The sequence below is a fragment of the Eupeodes corollae genome, chromosome 2 (genome assembly GCF_945859685.1).
Source record: "Eupeodes corollae chromosome 2, idEupCoro1.1, whole genome shotgun sequence".
In the NCBI taxonomy this organism is placed as follows: Eukaryota; Metazoa; Arthropoda; class Insecta; order Diptera; family Syrphidae; genus Eupeodes; species Eupeodes corollae.
The window spans coordinates 2,365,019-2,392,416 of NC_079148.1; the positions used below are offsets into that span (position 1 = coordinate 2,365,019).

Below are 27,398 nucleotides of genomic sequence, written 5' to 3' on the forward strand. Positions count from 1 at the left end.
TTTAAGACACTCTAAATTCTGTTATTAAAATATATAGGAATTCGAAACTAATATGCACCGGAAATCAAATCTATTTATTACAAAAATCTTATTATTACAAAATAAAGATCCATATTTTACTTTAAAAAAAACTAGGCTTGTCTCCAATTGGTAATCCAATTTTTTTCTAAAATTACTAATTATTCAAATGAAACTTAGAGGCATTTTTCAAACCTTGCAAATCTTATCTTTTAACGAATATGTTAACTTTATCAAGTCGTATATTATAGTTGACAGTTTCTTTATGCATTTAAAAACATCTGCACCTGCAATTATGAAAAAGACTTGAGCTTGATAGATTTATAGCAAGAAACCGAATACACGAAAGAGTGATTCCACAAAAATTAATATGATCCTTTTTATATCTGCATTATGACACTTTCTATAATCTGCATCTATAAAGATATCTGCATTTTTAGTCTACTGTCTCTTTCCAATTTACATTATTTCAACATATTGCGTCCTCTTTTTATGCAGGTTTCAAAATTCAGAACAGTGTTGATTCACCTTTAACAACTGTGTGGGAGGCGCGCACTAAGTAGACAAATGTTAAGAGCGCTAAACGGTTTTACCAAGATCTAGTTAAAAAGCTAGTAACATTTAAAATCGAATATATTTTAGTTTTGTTAATTAATTCAGCCTGTTTTTTACTTCCTAGAATCTCTTCCGTCAAAAATTTTGACAAATTGGACGGGTGCACGTGCCAATTCTAATTTTAAGTCCGATGTGATAATGGTTCTTTAACATTTTGAAAATTTGAACATTATTAAGTCAAATAATTATTATATTGACGCAGAAAGATAATTTTTTATGATTTTCTTTATTGAGGAAACGAATTAACTTTTATTGCTTCAATCACTTAAACAAAAATATAATATAAATTATGTTTATTTACGTTTTGCCTTGAATATTTTATATATGTACATATAATCATAATATTGTTTACGTATTGGATTTGGGTTTTTAATTAACGTATATTTTTTATGTTTCAAAATCACGAGTTCATCACGTTTTAAGATAAATTTATCTACTGTCATCTGAGTTGGTTTTGGGATTATTTTTATATTAGATCTTGTTGTAATAAAATAATAAAAATAATCTTCGCCTGCAAATTCTTTTGACATTTTAAGTGCATTGGGATCTAATTTCACAGATCAAGTATCAATTGATAAATCATATTTTTCTTTGTTTTATTAAATGACAATATAATACATTTCTTAAAGACAAGGTGTCAAATGAGGGTTTAAACGCAAATGTTCCCATTGAGACGTTGTGGCGCACGGTAAGAAGAGTTTTTATTGAATGTGTATCTGAAACGGTACCGATGCAATCTAGAGATAAGGATTTGTGGATATCCCAAAACACCTGGCTCAAAATTACACACCGCAGTTCACTCAAAATTAATATAAAAAAGAGGCTGGAATGCGACCCACACTGATAACTTTCCATCCCGTCTGTCGATTTGTCTTGCTTAAAAGTTTGTCTATATGTACTCGTATCAATTTTTACCAAATTTGAGTACTTTTTTTTGTACATTTTATTTTTTATGAAAAAACTGTTTGATTTTTATATAAAAAATACTGAATATTGAAAACAATATTTTCTGTGAAATAAAACAAGGTTCAAGCCAATATTTTTAAGTTTTGAAAAGCTATTTGAGTCGAAAGTAAATTTTTACGAAGTTTTAGTATTGTTTTATTTTTAGAGTTTTATTTTTTGTAAAAAAAAATTGTCAATTCGATTTTTTAAAAAATTTACCAAATGTTGAAAACAATATTTCTTATGAGATAAAATTACTTTGAAGCCAATATTTAAAATTTTTGAAAAGATATTTGAGTCGAAAATCAATTTTTACCAACTTTTATAAATTTTTTTTTTAGGTTTTTATTTTTTGTAAAAAAAACTGTCAATTCGATTTTTCTCAACATTTTTCAGAATGTTGAAAACAATATTTCTTATAAGATAAAATAAGCTTGAAGCCTAAATTTCAAGTTTTTGAAAAGATATTTGAATCGATATTCAATTTTTAAGAACTTTGAGTAATGTTTTTTTTAGATTTTTATTTTTTATAAAAAAAACTGTCAATTAGATTTTTCTCAAAATTTTATCAGATGTCAAAAACATTATTCTTCGTTGCACAAAATTGTTTTAGAGATGAAATCATATTTCAGTCGTAAAATTTTGGAGGTGACAAATTTTTTTTTCAGTTTTATTGATTTAAAAAAAACCGTTATATTGATTTTTTTTTCAAAAAATATACCTCTTTGGTATCACGTTACAAATTACAATATATTATATACAATTTAATTCAAGTCTTTAGCGTTTTTGGTTCGTAGGATATTTGAGGTTAACCAAAATTTTCACCTTTTTTTCAAACTGCTATGGTAAAAAAAACACCCACGCAATTTTCTTGACAGCCCTTTCTGCATCTTTCTGCCATATTATCTGTATAACAAAATTTATTTGAAGTCGATATCTCTTCTGGTTCTTGAGCTATGGACGACGAAAAAAACGTCGCGAACGTACGGACGTACGGACGTACAAACGTACGTACACACGCACACACAGACGTCTTTCTAAAAATCTTTTATTTCGACTCTAAGGACCTTGAAACGTCGAGAAATGTCAAAATTTTCAATTTGACAAGTCGGACCCATTACAATAACTTCCTATGGGAAGTTAATAAAGAAACTGATGCTCATGGGAAAACGGCGAAGGAAGTTTACAGCTCAAAAGGTATTGCAGAGGTGTGTGAGACGAGATAGGAGAGCCAAAGTAGACAAATTGGAAGAAAGCGTTGAGGAAGCTGCAAGAAGAGCTAACGTGAGGATGCTGTACAAAATCACTAAAGATCTTGTAGGCCAACAAAATATTGTGAACCATTCTGTTCGTGACACGAACGATAGTCTTTAAGTGTCTATGGAAGATCAATTGCGGAACGATGACCAGATTGCAAATGCAAACGCTAATGCTAATCATTAACTGCCGGACATACATAATTAGATCTACCAGAGGCATTAATATTGACCTTTCCGACATGCGGGGACATTAGAACCGCGATACACCTTTTAAAGAACAACAAAGCAGCTGGGCTGGGTGGCATATTTGCCGAATTCCTCAAAGTTGACTCCGACTTGGCTGCCGGTATCTTGTTGCCACCTGTTAATTCTGTTTGGGAAAACGAAACCTTTCCCAGGGAATGGAAGGAAGGGGTAATCGTCAAGCTACCAAAAAAAGGCGATCTTAAGAACTGCAATAACTGGCGTGGAATCACCATTCTGTCCGCATTTCCAAAGTTAATGGCAAACATCATTCTCGAGAGGTTACAATCTAAGATCGAGTCTAGGCTCAAGAGGCATCAAGCGGGATTTCGCAGTGGTCGATCTTGGGTCGACGTCGGAGTCCCAATCGCCGCTTTACCTCATGTTCGTCGATTTTGAAAAGGGCTTCGATCACGTTAGTCGTGATGTTATCTGGAGATCGCTTGTTGCTATGGGCATTCCTGATAAAATTGTTGTTATAGTAAAAGAGTCTTACAACAACGAAAGGTGTTTCGTTTTGCACAATGGACAGCTTCCCGATGCATTTGACGTGCGACAGAAAGTAAGACAGGGTGATGTATTGTCACCGATTCTGCTCTTGCTTGCTATTGATGATGTTATGACTGCTACGGTGGGTGAACACGAGAGACGCCTGAAGCAAACATTAAGCCATTTGGACTATGCTGACGACATATGCTTAATGGAAAACAGAAATGGAGACCACAGCCAAATGTGCCACTGTCTTCAACAAAATGGGGAGGTGGCTGGCTTAAGGATTAATGCCAGTAAGACTAAGTTAATGCACACCAGCCGAAACCAACAACAACAGATTATTGTGCGACAAGTGGCAGTAGAAGAGGTCAACCAGTTCAAATATCTGGGAAGCTATTTGGCACTCGATGGTGGAACGGACCTGGATGTCCCCAATAGAATAAATAAATACCGTAGTGCATTCGGAATGCTTTCTAAAGTGTTGAAATCCAGGAAAATAGCGCTCCGTACCAAGTTAAAGTTGTTTGATTCCAACGAAACGTTGAGCCTCCGAAACGTGGAAGTGCTCTGCTTACATCTCGAGAAGGTTGCAAACTTTTGTTAACCGCTGTCTACGTTACATCCTGAACATCCGGTGGCCACAAAACATATCTAACGATGAACTGTGGCTCAGGACATGACAAACAAAACTGGATGTTAACATCGCGCAGAGAAAGTGGCGCTGGAAGCCGGATGACAACATAGCAAAGCGGTGCTTTCAATGGAATCGTCAAGGTAGAAGGCGGCCTGGAAAGCCAAGAGAAACATGGAGATCATCTGTCATGAAGGAAGCTCGGTCCCAAAACTTGGAGACGTGGTCCCAGCTGAGGTATCCTGCTAGGAATAGAGAGAGATGAAGGAACTGGTTGCCGACCTATGCTCCAGGAGTAGTTAAAGTGCTGCTACTAGCAGCCGGAAAAGAAGAAGAAGAAAAAATTAAATAAATTGGGTGGTGCAACATTCCGTTGAGAACTATAGCGCTTAGTGACTTACAACTCTCAATCATTCCTGCGTTCAAATACTGTTGTTAGGGATGAAGGGGACCTAAATTTTAAGCCGAATCCGAACGGCATATTTGAGAAAGCACTTTTCATGACAAGAATTACTCTTGGATAATTTGTCAATTCCTACAAGAGGCAGTACCCGTGAAAAATAAAACTTTAGATGAAATAGGCAGGGATCGAAATCAAGACCTCTAGCATGACAGTCCCACCCACTAACCATCATGTCACTTTAAGTTGGAATACATTTTATAAAGGCTGTTATTTTTCATTGAATTGCATAAAAGGCTCCGTTTTTATAATTTTGTATCACTCTATCAACTTTATTAGTAAAACACATCAAAACCGTACGAAATTAATTGAGAATCGGTTGAGTCGTTTTTGAGAATTTGAATTATTCAAATAATTAGGACCCTAGCCTAGCTTAAATTACAGTAAATAGACTCATACGGAAATATGCAGACTTTAAAAGCCTTAACCTTCAAAATATCGCAATTAAAAACAACAAAGCTATAAAGTTGAATTCTTAATAATACCTCGTCACATACCACTAACATTTACCACAACATCTATTAAAAGAAAAATAAGCATTTCATGAGAGAGAATTAATTTTTCAAAAACAATTTACATTAAAATCGTATGAAATTCAATAAGAATCACTTGAGTAGTTTTCGAGAATTCGAAAAAGAAAAATGGTTCTTGTCTAAGCTTTGACAGCTTTGAGAGTTCGAAATGTCAAACTGTGTTGATATTTCTGTCTTGCAATTCATCATGAATTTTTGTATTGCTTAAAACAAAGTTAATCCATTCGCGAAGTTCTTTGAGCACTTCCTTGATTTGACATAAATAGAGCAAGACAATTCTCAATCCATTAAAGAACTACAACTGCTTACATAGAACAAATCAAAACCCTAGGGCGAATTACAGTAAACAGACTCATAGGGAAATATACAGAACTTACTATACGTTTTAGGACTTTTTTTTCTTATTCTACGTCAAAACAATGTTTTGCAGACTTTAAAAACCTTAACCTTCAAAAATATCGCAATTAAAAATCTTCAGTTTTTCAAACATTATAGATTGTTAAAAAAAACAGCAAAGCTATAAAATTGAATTCTTAATAATACCTCCGTCCTCATATACAACTAACATCTACCACAACATCTAATAAAAGAAAAATAAGCCTTTCATGAGAAAGCATTTATTTTTCAAAAACAAAGTTTCCTAGAAACCCGCAACAATAATTTATAAAATAATTATTATTATATGCAATTTTGCTATAAAACTAATTGCTTTAGATTCATATTTGTGTGAAATGAAAACTGAAAATAATATCATTTTTTTTATTTTTGTTTTCCATACAAAGAACACTCAAATATATTAAAAACAATAGAATGAACGCAAATTATTCTAAGCTCCTTCATTATTATTAAACAAAATTGTTTAGGTGAGCTTTTAAACAATAATAATAATTAAATTGAACAACAAACAAAAAGAAGAAAGAAAACAAAACAAAACTGACTAATGCCGTGTCGTAAGAAAAATAGAAAACAAAAGCTGCAATGGCGTGTCCAACTTATATGCAAATGAAAATTATTATAGAACAGATACAAATTTTCCAAATGTGTGTTCATTTTATAATAACACAACACCAACAACAACAAAGCAAAAACATGCATAAAACCCATAATTTAATGACTAAAAACAATCAATTCTAAACAAACATTAAAATAAAAAAGTAATAATGGAAAACACCACCAACTACCGCATCGGCGAACCACGGGCACGTTTGTTGGGTCAAAAATAAAAGAACTGAAAAATGAAAAAAAGAAGAAAAAAAACCATAAAAATAGGTCAGAATGCAAATCGGACAAGTTAGTACGCTTGGGGCATGCTGGGCTGATTCTAGCCTGCTGATGGAAGCAGAATCAAACAACCTCCCACCACCATTCCCATCAGAGCTTTTATGCATAGCATGTAACTGCTGCTCTTGCCGTTGCTAATACCCAAGAGTGGATTGATTATAATCAAAAACACAAATGTAAATCAAGGACACTACGTTCTATGGATATTCGTATATCTAACTGAGAACTGAAAATCCGATGATATCCAAATCCGACTTTTTGACCTACAATCGACAGCAAAAAACCCTTCCATTCACATATTTCTTTTCTTTTTGGCAGAGAGAAGTTAATATTTTTGAACTTGTCTCCATCATAAATCTGGAGCAACATAAAATCCCATATCTACAGAAAAAAAAGGAAGAATTTATCTTTTCTTCTTTTTGTTTTGTAAGTGATGTGTTTTTGGAATAATTTTAAATTCCATTAAAGTCCAAAATAACGAAGAAGAAGAAGAATGTAGTATTTGCCGCATATTTCGCTCACTTTTGAAGAAGCACTTTCTATAGACCGATTCACGTTTTCTTCAACTGAAAACAACGAACGCAACGCAACGACTATATGAAAACGTCTAAAGGGAAAATTCTGCATGAATCAAAAAATGCGACGACCAAAGGACCGACGTTATATACGAGTTCGAAACCGACAAGGCACAAAGCTCTTTTCTCACTGGCCACTAGCAATCCATTCATTGGTAGTACAACCTACAGCTACCGGCAATACATTATGAAGAAGAGAAGGTATATCCTGCTAAAACGGCCGCGGCAGCAGTCCCGTCCGCCCTCCTATTTGCGCTCTATAACATCGCAAGAATAAAATATCCTTGCATACGGCTATTGGCCCATACCCCATTTGCTACCCGCTTTAGTTTTACACATGTTTCTGTACCTATGTATGTATGTATGTACCTAAATGTAGGTAGATAAATTTATAGTGTATCTACAGAATAGAAATTAAAATAATAACAGACCATTCACAGTCAAGTAACCATTACTCTCTGTGCATATAAAACAGGCGAAACTTCTTCGTGATGAGATCACAGTACTGTGCAAAATCATTTCAAACAAAAAAGTAAATTGCTGTGATACTTCGATAAATTTGAACAATAACAATTTTGGATGAAGGGCAACGACGTAAATCACAAAAGACTTAAAAGCAAATGAAATCGTCTAAGATTAATTAATAAAATATTTAATGTGATTCACTGTGGCGTATACGCACTATTTTTTTTTTTTTGTTAATTAGCATTTTGCTTTACTTTGCTTTTTCTTTTCGGACTTTTAACAGCATTTTGCAAAACAATATTTTTGAACCCGTCAAATTTATAAACCGCGTGAGACAGTTCTTGTCTATGCTTTGACAGTTGGAAATGTCAAACTGTGTTGACATTTCTGTTTTGTAATTAATCATGAATTTTTGTACAGGGTCCTTCAAAAAGATCTCCCATATTTTAAAAGGTAATGACATATGAATTAACAATTTCACAGAAAAATTGTATTGATTTTTTTTAATTGAATACTATGCCATATTACATTAAATAAAATTATTACTTAATTTGAAACATTATATCCGTAAAATTTTGTCCTCTATTATTATTACGAAGCCTTTCTCGGAAGTTTTCCATTGCTCGTCGAGTTATTTGTGGTGTAATGGCTACCACTTCCTGAGTGATTGCCTCCTTAAGTGCTTCCAAAAATGTTGGGCGATGAGTTTAGACTTGGGCCTTTAAATGTCCCCAACGAAATAACTCACAAGGCGATGAATCGGGGGACCTTGGTGGCCAGGTAATGTCTCCTCGTAAAGAAAGAAGCTGCCCTGGAAACATATCTCTCAAATTGGTTAATGAACGACTCCGTGAAGTGTTTGCTGTGGCTCAATCTTGTTGGAAAAAGACTTCTATGTGGTTCCTAGTAAACTGATTTAAGTTTGGTTGGAGGAAGGTCTTAATAATTTGACAGTAGCGATCCGCATTAACTGTAACTGTAACACACCAAATTCATCAACAGCACACGAAACTGTCACATAAGGGCTGTGAAGTGGTCGTTGATGAATTTCTTGAGGGTTTTCTGTTGCCCAGTATCGGAAATTTTATTTATTTACAGTACCCGATAAATGGAAATGGGAATCGTCAGACGAAATTAAAACACCACCAACGAGAATGTTTTGAAGAATGTCTTCACAAACAGCTCTGCGATTTTCAAAATCTTTCTCACTTAATACTTGTGGGATCATCATTTTGTAGGAATGCATATGAAGATGTGTGTGCAAAATTCGTCTTACACTCCTATCAGGGCAGCTGCATGTTTAAGTGCTGAACACCTCGGAGATTGCTGGATAGACGCACTTACACGTGCCACATTATCCGGCGTTGTTGAGGTTAAAGGTCGGCCATACGATTTTCTCTTTAGCGCAGAACCCGTTGCTTAAAGTTTAATAACCAAACTTGAATTGTTTTTCTATCCGGAACAGGATCATGTCGTCCAAGTTGAAATCGAATGCGAAATGCTCGCTGAGTAGTAATGGCAAAACCACCGTTACGGATATACTCCTCTACGACAAAAACGCGATTCTTATCGAGCCACGCCATTATGATTACTAAAAACGGCACGTAGACCTCTATCTATCTATACCCGGAATACCATTTTATCTATAAATAGCTTTAAATATAAACGTCTAAAAATACGGGAGGTTTTTTTGCCGGACTTAAAACAAAATGAAACCATTCGCGAAGTTCTTTGAGCACTTCATTGATTTGACTTTTTTGAAGTGATGAAGCCTATTTCTGATCAAATCGCTTAGTCAATGAGTAAAAGGTCTGTATATAGAACAAGACAATTCTCAATCCATTGACGAATTACAATTGCACACATCCATTACTGATGTCCGAGCTTGGGATCTCGTAAAAAAAAAAATGATCCAGCTATGCCGGATTACGTTGAAAAATACGCATACGCAGATAGTGCGCAACAATGACGTAAACCTGGAAGGCACTATCTTTAACAGGTCTTCACAATTTCTTTGCTAAGCGGACGACATCGACATCGTCAGCCGTTCCATGCGAGCTCTTCTAGAAGTATTTAAAGCTTTAGATGACCAGGCGAAACCTCATCTGTCCACCGTCTAGGACAAAACGTCACTGTTGGTAGGAGTAATTTTTGAGGTAGTCAAAAAGTTCACCTAGCTCTGAACAAATACCAATTCCTCGAACCTTCTGGAAATCCAACAAAGAATTACCCTTGCGTTGCTTCTTCGGTTCGGCCCAACAAATGGGTTCAAAATTGTTTTCTCGGAAGATAAAGGGCACGTTACAGAAAAATCTAATTTTACCATTACAATTCTACTGCACCGAGTGCTAGGCGATAAGTACCCTGATATGGGCACTTTCGAGAGGAAAAAAAATTGAGTATAAGATTCGATGGTAAACTGTACGAGCTGAATCAAGATGTGGATGTAATCCAAAGAGCCAAAACACGCCAATTACACTAGCTCGGTCACATCGAGCGAATGGACAACAATGCTCCAGCCAAAAAAAAATCTTTGAACCCCAGCCCCCAGGTTCGAGACGACGAGAACGAAAGATAGGATGAACCACCGCTACAAAGACCAGGGGCCCTACTCTGTAGTGCCTTTTGAAAGCAAATATTTTCGAAAACGAATATTTTGCACTCCCTATTTCTAATGCAGATAAGAAATCTAGTTCTTACGGAATCCGCAGTTCGACTTTTCGCACCTGGCAATAGCGTTCGAAAACAGAAATTTTGTTTCTACACTAAGAGAGGCAACGGATTGCAATTCAAAGGTCGTTTTTAAAGGACACAAAAGGAAGATTGTGTTAAGTAGTGTGAAATAGATAAAATATAAGTAAGGAAATAATAATTTTATTCAAAATCTAAGCAAATAAATTTCATTTCAGGGAATCATCAGCGAAAAATGTAAATACCAAACACAAGCAATTTAAATCACTTTAAATAATTTGTGATAAAGATTATCATCATCTTTAAATTAAGATTGTATTGAAACTGTTTTTTTAAAAATGAATATTAAATTATTTAATTTTTAATGGATATGGGCCGATTATAAAGGTCACATTAAAATTAAATTGAGAAAGAACAAAATGAGCATTTCTGGTACCTTCAACAATTTGCCTCTTTACTCCTTTCTCTATTTTCTCCATAAAAATTAATTTCAACTTCCTCGACTTTTTTGTGATTTGTTTTGATTTTTTTGTTGTTGTATTTTTGCCTTGACACATCTCATAAGTAATACTTCGAGACTCGGCAAAAGTACTAGATGATTGTTTTGTTTAATCGAACATTTTACAGAGTATTACAAATCGCATTACAGAGTAGGGCCCCAGGGGATCACTGACGCAAGAGCGCTTGGTCTCGCCGACTGGAGGAAGCTTGCTAGGGACAGTAAACGATGGAAGAACGCAATACCCTAAATGGATCGGCAGCACGATAAGTGAATTACTAGGAATATCCGTTGAAATTGATTTTGGAATGGTTTACAGGATGGCGGCATCAAATTAATATCTTTCGAAATGAGAAAGGAGAAAATAATATTTACAAAATAAATGCCATGAAATTCCAGATCATAACAATAACAATTTCATTCCAACAATTTTTTTGTCTTGAATTATTATTTAAAGTTCCCAAGCTCTTAAAAAAGTACCTGATATTTCAAAACAAAACGACTAAAAACTGTTTGCATAAATATTTACAATTCGACAATTGTCTATGAAAGCCTGCAAAATCTGTAAATCCACTAACCTTTGCATAAACAATTTTTCACACCCCACTGTAGGTACATTAGATATTAACAAAATGCATTCTTTTTTTGTATTGAAATAATTTCCTCAAGAGGACGAGGGCAAAGGAAATAGTTCGTGTATAGTGTTTTTCTTTTTGTTGTGCTGTTGTTGTTTGTGTTTTTGTGTTTGTTGTTGTTGTTGTCATGTTTTTTGGAGACAGATATAACACTTTAACTAAATGACGCATCTATTTGCTTAAAGAATTGAAAATGATTTGGTGGAAATGGTGTCGTGTAATTATCTAAATTGTTATGGTCTCTCTCTATAATATACGCTATTATTACTAAGGCTTCAAAAACAATGACGACAATATTCAAATTAATTTGTATATGAATCACACCAGAGCGCCAGCCAGTCAGCGGCGACAGCGGGGGTTTATCATCATGACTAGACGTTGGCATAGGCATGGCACATGGGTGGTTTATATATATGTAGGAATCACATAAGGTATAGGTACCGCCTTTGAGGTTCACTCACATTAAATTCATCTTTGAAAATAATTATAATTATCGTTTTATGAGAAGCTTATTGTTGCTTGTCTTGAAGAAATTTAAAACGAAAATCACAATTCACATTGTGAAATCTAAATGGAACTAATTTGTCAAATAAAAATAATGACAAAATATTTATTATTGCCTTTGTCATAATGTGAAGTTATATTAAGTGATTAAATTTTATTTTTTTAATAGTAAATTAATTTCTGCCAAAATTGATTAAATTTTAATTTGGCGACCGAAAGGGAGTGTTTGGAGTTTTCTTTTATGCTTACTAATCGAAGCAAGGTTGTTGAAAAATAAAAATAAATATTCAAATTCCAAAAAAATATAACTGAAGCAAAATTTAACAAAATTTTAATATTTATGATTCGTTTCATTAAATTGGTATCGTAATATTATTTTTTATTTTCAACTTTATTGAAAAATGTATTAAATAAAACTTTGCGAACAAAATTCGTTCATTTTTTATTTAGAAGAGATATTTGCTTAATCAAAGAAAAATTGTTTAAACTTTATAAAGAAAAACGAAGTAAAATTGTATCAACAAATTAAGTAAATGTAAACCTTAACATTCAAACACATATTTTGTTAAAATTTGTTTCCATGGGGAAAACATCTTTGGTGGAATAATCGGGAAAAGCAGCCTGCACGACAACACTTCCGACAACGGATTCAGGCTCATAGATTTGCAGGGCGAAACGTCATGGTAGCCAGTACAGGTTTTCCACACCTCAACATCCACAAAGGAACTTATAAATTCTTGTAATTGTGATCTTCTTCAGAAGGAAGAAGAGAGAGCATAAGAAGCGTTCGGTCGAAGTTGTTGATAAGTTCAACAGCAGGAATGAATTTCAAAAGTTTTATAAAGCAGGTGAAACGGAATTCACAAGTCCATAAACCTAGAACCAAAGGCTGCAAAGACGAAAGTTGAAACATCATACTGGAACCGCAGTCAACGCTGAGGATATAGAAAGACCACTTCTGCAGACTGTATAACGGCACCGACGAACCAAATTCCGCTGTCAGGCAGGATGATCCATTCAACATAGTCGACGAAAGCCAACAATCTGGTCCTTCCGACTTAGGCGAAGTAAAGATTGTCATATCTAAGCTGAAGTCTAATAAAGCCGCTGGAGCAGGTAGCTTGAATGCCGAGCAGCTGGAGATAATTTGGTTAGGAGCATGCACCAAATTATCTGTAAGATATGGTCGGAAGAAAGCATGCCTCAGTATTGTTTGCACGATTCTAAAAAGACCCTCTAAACTGCACGATAGAGGAATCAGTCTTCTTAACATCGATTACAAAATCTTCTCTGCCATAATTTGTAAACGTCTAAGCACATCGTCAATAACCTGATAGGTCCTTATCAGTATGGTTTTAGACCAGAAAAGTCCACAGTCGATCAAATATTCACATTACGGCAGATCCTGGATAAAAACCAAGAGCATCAAATTGATACCCACCATCTTTTCATGGATTTCAAGGACGCGTCTGACAGCATCTACAGGGACGAGCTGTAGACGGCAACTTCATAATACCTCCCTCATAAAAGCGCCTCTCCTTGTTTGCTTAGAACTCGGACAGCCACTTTTCACAAGCCTCTTTTGAGTTCAACTTTACACCACGAAGGGCGTTCGCCATGGACAGGAACAGGTGGTAATCACTAGGCGCTATGTCCGAACTATATGGTGTATGCTTTAAGACCTTTTATAGCTTCTGGAGAGCCATGAACGAAGCGTGTGGTCCGGCGTTGTTCTGGTTGAACACGACACCCTTCCTGTTGGCCAATTTTGGACGCTTCTGGTCGTTCGCCTGCTTCAAGCGGTCCATTTGTTCGCTGTAAATGGAAGAATCAAGCGTCTGGCCATATGGGAGCAGCTCATAGTGGATGATTTCCTTCCAATCCCATCAAACACACAGAAAATCCTTCATGGCCGTCAATCCACTGTTTGGCCACTGTTTGGGACGATTCACCGGCCTTCGACCACGACCGTTTTCGCTTGATATTGTCGTATGTGATCCATTTATCTTCAACAGGTACCATCCCCCGCAGAAATGGGTCGAGTTCGTTCCATTTCAGCAGCATTTCGCAGTCGTTGATTCGGTTCAAAAGGTTTTTATGCGTCAAATCATGCGGCATTCAAACATCAAGGTTTTTTTTTTGTATCCAGCCTTCTCCAGATGGCTTAAAATGGTTTGGTGACTAATTCCCATCTCCTTGACGATGTCACGAGATGCCACATGCTGGTCTTACTCGATGTTTTCTATGATTTGATCGATATTCACCGGTCACCGGTCTTCCGTCCACAGCCTTATCGATGGTGTCGTTTTTACCGGCTCGAAAACGTCGAAACAATTCATCCGCGGTTCGAAGTGGTAGAGTACCATCCTCTAGCGAATTTGCTTTTAACGAAGGAAAACTTTAAAATAGCGCGAATTTCGGCGTTCGAAAACTCCATGTTCACACATCTATAACTGTTGAACGCAATATCCAAACTAATCATGCATAGCGTTGTTTTATAGAACTTTAAAATGTGGTATAGTATTGCCAGATACGAACTCTGTAGCGCTTTGTACATAGCCGCAAAATTCAAAAGACAAAAAGGCGGAAGGGAAATATTTTCCAACTTTTTATAGTAAAAAAAATTGAAACATAAGATAAAATATTAAAGTTTAATAATGCTTGTATTTAATTGAAATGAGTAAGCCTTAATTTTAGTAAATATTAATTGAATGCTGATAAAATTAGTTCTTAATTTAAAGCTTGACTTAATTAAATTCAAATACACTTTTGATTAACTTAATTAATTATAATATTTGTGATTTATTCAATTTTAAGATAATTTATGAGATATGTGAAAAATATTAAAAAGTACCCAAACATTTCAGCTATCCAAAGAATTTGAATTGCTGTCTTGAATATTAATTCCAAAGTTGATGGTTTGTTGTCATAAATCAATGAATAAACATAGGCTCATCAAAAATAATCGAGAGGCGTTTAAAGGTTAGGCTTGAACGATTAGGCAATTAGTAATACGACTACTAATGGAAATGAAATTATCATTCATCGTAACGGTAGCTTTTTAAATATTTTGAACGAAATAAGGGCCGATGGTGCTGCCAGCCAACAGCTTTTAAACCGTATTTAAGTCAATTTTTGTAGATTTTAATGGTGACTCTTTAATTGCTCAATTCTTACTGAACAGAAATGTTAGTTTGACATTCTCCACTGTCAAACCATAGACAAACCACAACTTCTAACGCAGCGAAAAAACACCCTTTACTTATAATTATGCAACTTTCGTCTGTAAAGTCGAAAAATATAAATTTTAAGTCGTTTTCTACCACTTAAGAAGATTCATTGATAAATTTGCTAAAGACGAAGCATATTCAGATCTCTTACAAAATAAAAGTGAAATATAAATCCCCAAAATTATATTTGACATTTTTGTATTTTTCTATTTTAATTGCAATTTATTATTTTTATCTCACATCCGTTGTTGAATAATTCATGCACATATTTTTAGAAAAATCTTTGACAAGTATGTCTAATTTCTGAATACAAATTTTAAAAAATAGATTTTTTGTTAATTCAAATTTCAATTTTAATTTTTGCAAACTAAGCCGGAAATTGTTACTCTGATCTACTTTCAATTTTTTGAAAAGTGATGCGGGCATTTCCCAAATTTTTCCACTCAATTTCCTTTTTTCAAATTTCGACATTTTTCACAAAAAAAAAATAAAAATTGGCATTTTACCAAAATAATTTCTAGGATAATTTCCAGAGAGCCAATTAATTAAATTTTAAAATTATATAAATATTATAGAATTGTATATATGTACATACATATGTACATACTTAAGCTATGTACATATTCATTTATTAAATAAATCTATAGAGATATTTATTTTATGTACATTTTGATGAAAAGAGCCCGACATTGATAACAAAAATTGCTTCCATCCGAAATTCAAAAAAAAAAACAAAGATTTTTTAATTAGTTTTATTTTTTTATTTTTTAATGATTCATAGAGTTCTTTTGAATCTTTTTATGAATGGCAAACAATATCAATCTTAATAGCTTCTCTGAAAAAAGACCTTTTCGTTTTATATTCTAATTTCAATTAACGCGTTTGTTAATGGTTATGGTGCAAAGTCGTGTATGACTTATGAAGAAACTAAAAATTTTGTTGCTTTTTAATTTTATTTTATTAATGGAAAAGTTTCTATGATAGATTTATTCAAAAAATTAATTAATGATCATAAGTTAACTGATAAAGAGGAAGATTTTTTGACGTTTTAATCATAGAAACAAGATATATTAATAAAAGTGTACGTTGTTTTGTTTATTTTTATGACTTTATGGAAAAAGTTAAAATTATGTGTTTTAATATTATAGCAATATTGAAATTTGTCCTTAAATTAATAGTAACGTGTGATTTTTAGACGTGGCGTTTTCAATCTGGGAATACTTTTTCGAAGTAGGTTTTTTGACAGCTGTCACTTGATTTATGTTCAGCTGACTTTGGTTTGCCGATTGATTAACTTGGGGCCAGTTTTTAAGAAAAATAGTCGGTTTGCTCAAAGCATCAATTAAGGAATCTTTTAGTTTAATTTTTAATAACGGGTGTTTTTGTTTTTGTTGCAAAACTTTTTCGGAGTATGTTTTTTTACAACTGTCACTTGATTTATGTTCAGCTGACTTTGGTTTGCCGATAGATTAACTTGGGTCCAGTTTTTTAGAAAAATAGTCGGTGTGCTCAAGGCATCAATTAATTGAAGGATATTGTTAGTTTAATTTTAAATAACGGGTGTTTTCTTAGACGTGATGTTTTTATTTGGTAATACTTTTTCGGAGTACGTTTTTTTTACAACAACTGTCACTTGATTTATACTCAGCTGACTTTGGTTTTACGATTAATTCACTCGGGTAAAATTTATTAGAAAAAATAGACGGTCTGCTCGAGACATCAATTAATTGAAGGAAACTTTTAGTTTAATTATTAATAACGTGTGTTTTTTAGACGTGGTGTTCTTAATCTGGCAACACTTTTTCTGTCACTTGATTTATGCTCAGCTGACTTTGGTTTACTAAAGGATTTACTTGGGTCAAGTTTATTAGAAAAGTAGTCGGTCCGCTCGAGGCATCATTAAATTGAAGGAAACTTTTAATTTAATTGTTAATAAAGCGTGTTTTTTTAGACGTGTTGTCCTCAATCTAACAATACTTTTTCGAAGTACGTTTTATTGCCAACTGTCACTTGATTTATGTTCAGCTGACTTCAGTTTGCCGATTGATTAACTTGGGTCCAGTTTTTTAGAAAAATAGTCGGTGTGCTCAAGGCATCAATTAATTGAAGGATGCTGTTAGTTTAATTTTTAATAACGGGTGTTTTCTTAGGCGTGATGTTTTTATTTGGTAATACTTTTTCGGAGTACGTTTTTTGTACAACTGTCACTTGATTTATGCTCAGCTGACTTTGGTTTTCCGATTGATTCACTCGGGTAAAATTTATTAGAGAAAATAGTCGGTCTGCTCGAGACATCAATTAATTGAAGGAAACTTTTAGTTTAATTATTAATAACGTGTGTTTTTTAGACGTGTTGTTCTTAATCTGGCAATACTTTTTCTGTCACTTGATTAATGCTCAGCTGACTTTGGTTTGCCGATAGATTTACATGGATCAAGTTTATTAGAAAAATAGTCGGTCAGCTCGAGGCATCAATTAATTGAAGAACACTTTTAGTGAACGGATTGTCTCGCATCGAGGACCTGTAGCGTGCTTTTCAAGTGTGTGCGACTTAACAACGATGAATTTTTTGTGTGGGGTTATGTGAAAACGCTTGCCTTAGCAGATAAGCCCGAGACGACTGACATCTTGAAAGAGAATTTCCGGCGCGTCATTTCAGGCATACGGCCCTTATTTCTACAAATTTTATTGAAACATGTGCCTCTCGGCTGGAATTCATTCAAGCCAGCCACCGCTATTACTTATTTTTATATTAAAGCAAGATTCTTGGCCATAACATCAAATTATATGCATTTAATTTCTTCTTCAAAACCACACGTCTAAAAAAAGACAACCATATTATAGTATACTTTGGAGGGCTTACAGTAGAATCATGGAACTAAAGGTTGTAGTGAATCAGTACCCTATTCAAATTATCCATGCAATGAAATTAAAAATGAATTAATAATTATATTTTGAAATTAAATTTAATTTTGTTTTGTAAACAAACAAAGTATTAACACAACTGAATCGTAATGAGAAATTGTGTTGTAAATAGTTTGTTATTGAATATTGATGTTTTACAACCAGAAAATGTTTGCACAGGACAGAAAATCTTTTCTTGATTCTTTAAATTTAATTTTATTTGCATAATTCCGAGATGTACTGAAAACATGAGTCGTACATATCAAACCATTTACTTTTAAAAAACATTTCCAATATTATTTTATTCATCCTCAAAAGAGTATTCAGGTACGGTAAGTGGCATCAAATGTATACATTTTCAGGAAGTTCTAGGATTTCTGATTTTAAAATCATTGCGAATTTTTCAACACTGGAAAAAAAACAATTGGAAACCAAAAAGAAAATTCCACGAAAATTCAACTTTCATTGGATTTCTGTTCGAGGGAAGTTTATTTCAGAGAGAATAATTTTCGAAGCATTATTCCAGGGGAAACGAAATTCAACTCAAGTTTCTTAATGGGCCTTTCAAGTAGGTATATATATTTTTAAGTAATTCATTCAAAATCATACTTTTCAATCTTATTTATATTATTATACATATTTTCCAGCAATTGTTTCGCAATTTATTGGTATTAAACAAATTTGACAATTAATTGGATTATTTTAAGAGGAACAATTGTTTCGGGGGAAAGTAAAGATTGCACTTTTGATGGAACAAAAATTTCACTCGGTATTACCGAAGGACTGTTTCATGAAGTCATTAAATACGAATTTTAAACTCTACATGTCTAAGAGAATTGCAATATTGTATTTCATTCTTAAGTGTCATGTTCATTAAGTTGATAAAGTTACAACTTCCTTTTTTTGTGGTCATAATGTCACAAATATAAATGAACCCCAAACATGTACTAGCAAACGTTTGAATTATTAAAACCTTATTCATCAATATCAATAACATGTGATATTAACATGTAACTAGCTTAATGAAATATGACCCCTAAGCTGAAAACTGAATGCAGTCAGCTGAAATGTCTTGACTTCTTAACATATGTACATTTATATATCAAGATATATGACTTGGAACTTGGAATAAAACTTAAAATAGAAATCACTGCGTAGGTACGTTTTTCTATAGTGTGCATGTGCAGTGCATTCAAGCTTATTGAGTTACTCCTCCTCCATCATTAGTCTGATGGTCTGATGTCTATGTCAATCATTTAATTTATAATGCAATTCAAAAAAGAAATATATAAACTTGACGCCACAATGAAATTAAACAAGAAAAGAAAAAAAAATACTATAAACCTCGTTTACCCTTAACTGGATTATGAATTATGAGCTTGAACACCTTGAACGCTTTGAGTCTCGAGTGAATGTATATTTTGCTTTTGTTTTTATTTTACTCTCTCTTTCGTGGTTAAGTTTGTTGTAAAAAAAATAAAAACCTGTATAAGATTGATTACAAGAACTTTCATTTTAATTATACCTCAATATACATACATACATACATACATACCTTTCTACCCTACACTAGACGTCAAATGAAGTTGGGGTTTTACAACAGTATTAATTTTTGCAGTTTTTATTTTCCTTTGTTGACAATAAACGGATATTGGATATCGTGTTAAAGAAATTTGCATTTCTTGTTAAACTAACTTCTACTATGAATATTAGGACCCCGTGGCAATACCGCATTAAACTTATCATATAATTTCTTTCTTCTCATTTCTCCTAAATTGTAACATTTTAGTCGAACTTCCATTAACCCGAAAGCCAAAAAGTGACAAACAAATTATTTCTTAATATCGAGGTTGTAGCATTGGAATTAGAATTACTATTTAAATGTCCAGCCTAACAATGATAACACACAAATATGTCATCGCAATTGCTTCAATTTATTAAAGTATTATTTGGCGTTCCACAAGGAAGCCCTTTCGGACCACTTCTGTTTAATAATTTTAGAAAAAGAAATATCCTTTTTATTAAAAAATGCATCATGTTTGATGATATAAAATTTTGTTTGTCCATACAAAATGCATTAATCTTTAGGAGAACTTAAATTTAATGCCATTGCTTCTTTGGTTTTACTATTGATGGCCAAAACCTTGAAAGTATGAAACAAAAACGGGATTCCTGATCTAGGATTTATTTTTCAACCTTTTGTTGCTGAAACATACTATTGGTTTCGTCAATAGAAACTGCAATGACTTCTCCAATCCTAAGGCCAATAAACATTAGTAGGAATTATCGAATTAAAAGAGTTCAACAGGCTTTTAATAGATTCCTTGTTAAGCAATTAGGATTGAACACTAAAACTTCAGCGTATTTTTCAAGGCATATTTTAATTGGTCTTGATTCCCTAAAAAAGAAGTTTCTTTTTTTTAAGTTAATCTTTAGAAATTGTATATTTAAAAAAAAAACGAACGAGAGACAACTAACATTCGGCGCCAGAAAATGGGACTGCAAAATATTACCAATTTGTGGTAAAATTTATGATTTTCCTTATTTAAAGGTATTTAATTCCATTTTTTAATAATAACGTAGTTTTGACTTGTCAAATGTGAAAAAATTACAAATTTAAAAATGACAATATTACCAAAAGGGGACTATGCTAAATGAAACCTCTTATTGGAAAGCCCCATTTAAAGTGTTATTAAATTCGAAAACATGTTTCCATCACAGCAATAGGGGAATATAAACAATAAAGTGAATTTTAAATCTTACAAAAACAATTTCCTTAAAAACTAGAAACTATACTTGAATATTCTTGAATTTGGACTCAAGTTATGAAAATCAAAAAAAAAAAAAACAATCGAAAAAGACGTTTTTGGGTTAATCAGTACGAAATACATTACATTTTGTAAACAAGCGTTACTTAACCAATCGAGATACTTTAATACAAGAATCTAGTTTTTACTTTAATTTTTGAAAGCTTCAAAAAAGGTACCTACTTTCTTTTTCTAAAAATATCAACAAAAAGTCTCGATTAATATATTTTATTTGAAAAATTTTATTTCATTTACGTAGGTAGTTATCGATTTGGTATATTAAGCCCCATAAAAACTGACCTATCAACTTTTGTTCCTTTTTTCTTATCTCCATAGTAAAATATGTATACAGCTGCAGTCAAAACAATAGAACTCGAAAATATTATCAGCTTTATGATTTGAAAGAACTGACTTAGTACTTCGAATACATTTGTCTCCTGTAAAATCAATTAGATTTGAAGCCTTCAAATATATATGCCAAAAAAGATTCTAAAGTCAGTCCAATTTTTAAAAAAATGTAAAATTTCCAAAGAATTTTAAAAAAATTGTCAGTAAAAAAATACCTTCTTTTTATTTTTCAATCCAGAAACTTTTCCAATTTAGAGACCATGTTCAAAAGCATCATTTCAGATGCATAAAGGGAACATCTCACCCGTCTCTTTAAAATAGGACCAGCCAATAATATAAAAGGTTATAGTGAGCAAACATTCAAAGACAGACATAGTTATGCTGTCACAGCATTTATTGATGCATTAGTCTTAGCGTGCGTGATGATATATAGCCCATTGCATTCCTTAATAAATGGCTTATTTAACATTGAAATAATTTTTCAAATCGGGCCAGTAGTGCCTGAGATAAGAGTATTCAAACAAGCAAACAAACACACTCTTCAGCTTTATAATTAGTATTAGTATATACAAATATAGTGCTATTTTTTTGTGACAACAACTGTATAACTGATTAGAATATAAGATTCTATTTTTAAGAAAAGTGCCATTTGACTCATCTGTAAAAATAAATATTTAACATAACTTGAAATCAGTTATCGTTACTCATGAGAATGATAACCAAGAAAAATGCAAACTAATATTTTTCTTTTTGTTGAAATTTGTATAACTGAGTTAGATTTTTGTACGAGTTTCTACATTTTACACTCACTGTGATCATTATCAATCATAAGTGACCCCAAACCTAGCTTCATCGAAAACCTGAACTGCCTGCATCACATCTCTTGACAAACAATAACATTATTAACAATTTCGTTGTTTTTTTTTTCTCAAAAACCACCCATGAACCTATAAACATAACTTGTCGTTAGAAATTAATTCGACAAGCCTAACAAGTTCTAAATAAACAAGTTTCGTTTTTTTTAAACATTTTGTTGAATACAAATCTCAAAATCGTTTTAGGTAATTTTTATGCCAGAAATAGAACACACGACCAATGCAACTATGAACAGTATACATCATACCTCATAGATACAAAATATGTAATGAGAAGAAAGAAATATTTGAAGCCTTAGAAAATTCATAAACCATAACCTCATCGTTCTCAGTTGTCCGTAATATAAGAACCCCCAAACAAAACAATAAGAAATATAAGAAAAAATTATTAAAAATGCTTACCAATATATTTGCTTGTTGGTTGTTGATGTCCATTATGGGTATTTTGACTGCTAAAAGCTTGCCCCATTTTGAATAATTTATTTTATTCGAGTATCTCAATCACAAATCAGTTCTCACCACAAAAAAAATTACTCTTCAATCCAAAATGAGTAAAAGAACTTGATTTAATTATTATAATTAATTGTATCAGTTTTTGTTGAAGCGATGATGAACAATGATTGATATACGATGCAGGACAACTTCTCGAATCAATGAATCCGAAAAAATAGGTTGTTAGGTTCTCTAAATGTGCTATTTCCTTATCAATAAAATGATACCACAGTCAGAAAGGAACAAAAACAGCTCAATCTTATCACCGAACTAACAACACGACGACGACATTAATGAGAAGACGACACAATCAAAGTTCTGGTTAATAGCAATTATTAATCAAAACAAAATGTATTGTAGTCTTTATTAATAAATTCACGTTCACGTAGGTATGGCAAATTAATAAACAAAACAAAAAAGACCGTTAATATAATTGCGTTGTTTTTTTTTTTTGTTTTTTGAAAGAAAGGAGAACAAACGTTTTGGGTTATTATCGTTCACGTTCACTGCCAGCAGCAAAAGATTTTTGTATTTATATTTATTTTTTATTAATAAAATAAAATATCACCATGATATTTATTTAAAAGGAACAAAAGAAGCGCAACAGAAGTGTTCCCTTTTTTATTTTTGTTGGGTTCGTCGTCGCCGTCGACGAGAGAAGGAATGGAACCGGAAAAATGATTACAGCCCAACACGACGACGATGATGAAAAACAAGAAGAAGAAGAAGGTTTCAACAAAGACACGCTGCTGTTTCCACTGCTACTGCTGTCTGGTGCTTGATGCCTGGTGCAGTATAGGTATATGGTAGAGGAAGTCACAATTCACAACAGACTCACTGTGGTGTTCCTTGTTCAGTTCGTCGACGTCTACGTCGTCGTTGTCTGTTTTCTTTTGCAGTTGAATTATTTTATTTTAATTTTAATTCTTGAATCTTTTTTGATTTGTTTTATTTTCGCAGAAAATTATTCTATTTTTGGGATTAAAATCGGTCTAACCGATGACTTTTTAATCGAGAAACAAAAACTCACAGCAGAGATCACTGATTTGTTTGTTTCTCCTCCTCCTCAAGTGGGGGGTATTTTTATATATTTATTTTATCAAAGATGAAAAAATGTAATTATAGCCCAACGACGACGACAGAACGGCCAAAATTCTTTTAGAACGGTTGATTTTGATTTTGAATTCACTTTAAAATTTATATATCACCACGATTTGGTTTTATAGTTGCTCAAAAAAAAAACTTTTTTCTTTTATTTTCTTTCGCAAATATTTTGTTAAATAATAAATTTGCGAACAAAATTTGTCTAACCTGTCTACGACGGACAGAAGCAAAACTTATACCGAAACCGAACAGCACGTAATTTCAACTGCTAAATAAAATTACTCATTTATTTAAAATTCACAAAGAGACTTCTCGACCAAACCAAAAAACCAACCACAACACAAGTACTACGAGCGACGACGTCGAAGTTGACGATAGAGGAGCTTTTAGAGTTTCTTTCTACTCTAAGAAGTCTGACGGGCTGGCTGGCTAGCTGACAGACTGAATGATGAATATTAATAACAGCCGACCGACGAGACGACGATAGACGAAACGAGCTACTTTGACTTTTGTCTGAATGTTGAAATTGAAACTGGGAACTCGAAACTCGAAGCTTAGAGATTGACACAACAAAAATATTGCCCTGGTTAAAAGTGAAAGATTGTGTAACTTAGTTTTCACCTTTCTTCAATATATCTACGCAAAGGTAGCAGCACTTAATTTTTATTTTGTATTTTTGATTTTATCTCTGCCACATCTTCACGCTAATTCAATAAAATAAAATGTTTCTTTCGTCTACTTCTCTGTACTCTACTCTGGCCTTTTTGAAAAAAGCTCTCACTTCACGTACATAGAAGCTGATTTCGATTTTCAATGTCTCTATCTCTCGAAATGGCACTCTCTGTCTCTGGGGATGATATATGGTTGAGAATGAGTTTGAGTTTTAAGGGAAGGCACAGTCTTGCCTGGCTATAGCTCTGCCTCTGGTTCTGTTCAACATTCGATGACTCTCTTGAGTGAGTAAATTTCCTAAAGCTCTTTCTGTTCCAAAAAAAAAACAACAACGAAAAACGAACGAAAATACAGTGGGGCTGGTCGTGGTCAGTAAGTAAGAAGTAAGATACAAAAACAAAAAGAATCAAGTATAAATCTCGTCCACGATCGAAACTGAACTGACTTAGCTGCTGCAAGACATTGAACCTAATATCTTGAAGGGCATTCTGAGAAGAGTACGTACAATTTGTAATTTCACATCAAAAATTCGATTTATCAAAATAAACAATAATAAGAAGGCCAAACGAAATGGATTTGTTTTTGTTGCAGGTATTGAAATAAGGAAAAACAGACAAAATCAAGACCATTGTGGTGAAACTGGAAAGAGACGATAAAGAAGGTTCACAAAGGCCTTTCATTTTATTTCATTTGATTAAATCTTATCAGCGCTAACCTAACCGTGATATCAGTTATTGGCTTTCCGATATGAATGTTTACTCTCTCGGTGTTATATTTTATACAATTTTTTGTTTTGTTGTTAAATTGAATATTTGTGATGTTGTTATTGTAAATGTACATATTATCAAATTGTTTTGTTTGTTATGCACTTTAGATACACGTTTACAAAAAAAGCTATTTATCTTCTAAAGAGATTAAATCGGGGGTATGGTAGAGTTTTTTGTAAGACGTAGAAAGTTGGGTTTGAGATATTTTTTTTATAGTAAATGCAAATGTTCTAATTTGCAAAACATAATATTGTTATTGTTGTTGAAATTATTTTGTTTGTTTGTTTACTTTATACCCGAACAAAGATCGTGTCAGAATCAGTAGCTAAAAATCTGTTATTATTAATTTAAAACGTAATTCATTAACCATATGTAAGTTTTGCGATAAGAATGAGATAAAATAATTGCATGACTTGATAATAAAAAGTTCTTTCTTTTAGAACGTATCGAAAATATGGTTTAATGGTTTTTTTTGCAACGACAATTTGTATGGTCTTTTTTTGAAATTAGGCTTTTATGACTCTTATGACTCTATCTCAGATCATTCTTACTTCCCACGAGTCGTTTTGACGCCCCATCGTTTAATCTAGCTTATTGACTTCGATGATTTGATATAAAGAGATGGTTAGGGTTGCACTTCAATAGCTTAAAAGTGCTTTAATAACTATAGAGTGTGTGGAATTTCATAAGTTCTCTACAATTGTAAGAACTATTGAAACTAATATAACATGTTTTGTTAGAAAAGCGCTTTTAAACGAACTTATAGGAAATACAGAAATGTTTTGTTGAATGCATTTTTTAAACCATAGTTGAGGTTGATATGAAAAAGCTCTTTTTTTTAAGCACTAAAATGTACTTTGAAACTGTTATGCCAAATTGCTATTACAAAGAAAAACAGAATATTTTAAATTGTTTTTTTTTGAAAAGATATAAATAAAACTTTTTATAAATAATATTCCTTCGTGAAATTATTTGCCGTTTTTTTTCAACGTCGAATTTTTGAAATTGTAACTTTTTTAATAAATAATTAAACCCCTCGTATTTTTAGATTTCCCCTAAGCGACAGTAAAACTATAGTTCACTGAGGCGTATACGCGTTTTTTTAAACAAACTTTAATTAATATTGGCAACCTGATTGAGCAGATCACATCTGCCGGACATTGAAGTCGTCGATAAAAAACGTAAACAAATTGATCAATGAAAACTATGGATTAAACATTAATTTGTACTGGGACAACAAAATTCGGGCCGTTAAATCTAGTGACCCGAGTATGTTTCCGCAAATTAACAAGATCTTTTGGAGGAATGATCAGAACGACCTTCATTGTGTTAAGCTCCAGGGGACGACAGGAGACCCGCCACACAGTGGTGCGAGAGCGGAAAAAAGTCATTTTTAAAAGCCATATTTATTCTGTAAACTTTATGTTTAAGTACTTTTAGATAACCCGAGGGTATGATTTAAAAGTATAATTTAACATATATATTGTATGTTCTGATTTACAAGCTCATAAGTAAACGAATTATTTAACTCAAATCGCGAACCGTATTTTCAACAAATTTTGAGATGTTTTTTTCCGAAGTTCCTTTAAATAAATTCTCTAGCTTCTTAAATCATTTAATTGGTCTATTTTCGATTATCTAAAAAAAAATAAAATATTGATTATTTATAAAAGATACCTTCTATAAGAAGTCTGAAGCTTTAGTACTAGGAGAAAATGCATTTTTTCTAACTTTTTGATTTAAAAAAAGCGCCAAAAGATACCAAGAAAGTAAGTATGCCATCATATGCTCCATACATTCATGTTAAAGCACAAATCAGCTGCAGATACGTCTAGATGTGGAAGTTAAGATCAAAAATGTTTCAATGAATCGGATTTCAAAAATACCGTTATGATAGTGATTTTTACCAAAAAGTTTGATTTCTTCCGTATTAATTGTCAGAATGAACTGGTTAAGCCCATTATTTTAAAAAAAATGTCAAACTTTATTTTAAAAATAAAACAAAATTAATACATTGACCCAGGTCTAAGAATTTCGATTTTTGCGAAAGTGTACCTAATGTGTATTGTATTGAAAACTAATATGGGAAGACCACGAAAGAGTTTTGACGAATGCTGTTATCGAGCTAAAAAGTATAAAAGGGACGAAATTAGAAATATATTTCCTCAAGTAGAGATAAACTATGCAACAACATCAGAGAGCTTTTCCTGCTCACAATTTAATCCGGATAAGGCTCTTGCATTATTTATGCAAGCAGAATTGTCGAAATGCCAATGTTTGTCAAATTTTAAATAAATCCGTTGAACTGTTCAGATTAAACATACTTTTTTCCGCTCTCCCATACAACCCGAAT

The 27,398-nt window shown here is 32.9% G+C and overlaps 1 protein-coding gene and 1 long non-coding RNA gene across 3 annotated transcripts in view; one reads left to right on the top strand and one right to left on the bottom strand.

Moving 5' to 3' along the window:
• LOC129948062 (E3 ubiquitin-protein ligase ZNRF2) overlaps positions 1-27,398 on the bottom strand; it is a 63,793-nt gene that overhangs the window by 26,924 nt on the left and 9,471 nt on the right. The gene's annotated exons all lie outside the window — the stretch shown is intronic.
• LOC129948063 (uncharacterized) lies at positions 24,361-25,498 on the top strand. 2 transcript variants are annotated; one of them, XR_008781822.1, is made up of 3 exons: positions 24,361-24,562; positions 24,633-24,775; positions 24,870-25,498. It is a non-coding gene; the product is annotated as an uncharacterized LOC129948063 (long non-coding RNA). The 2 variants fall into 2 exon arrangements; XR_008781821.1 differs by having other exon boundaries at positions 24,361-24,775.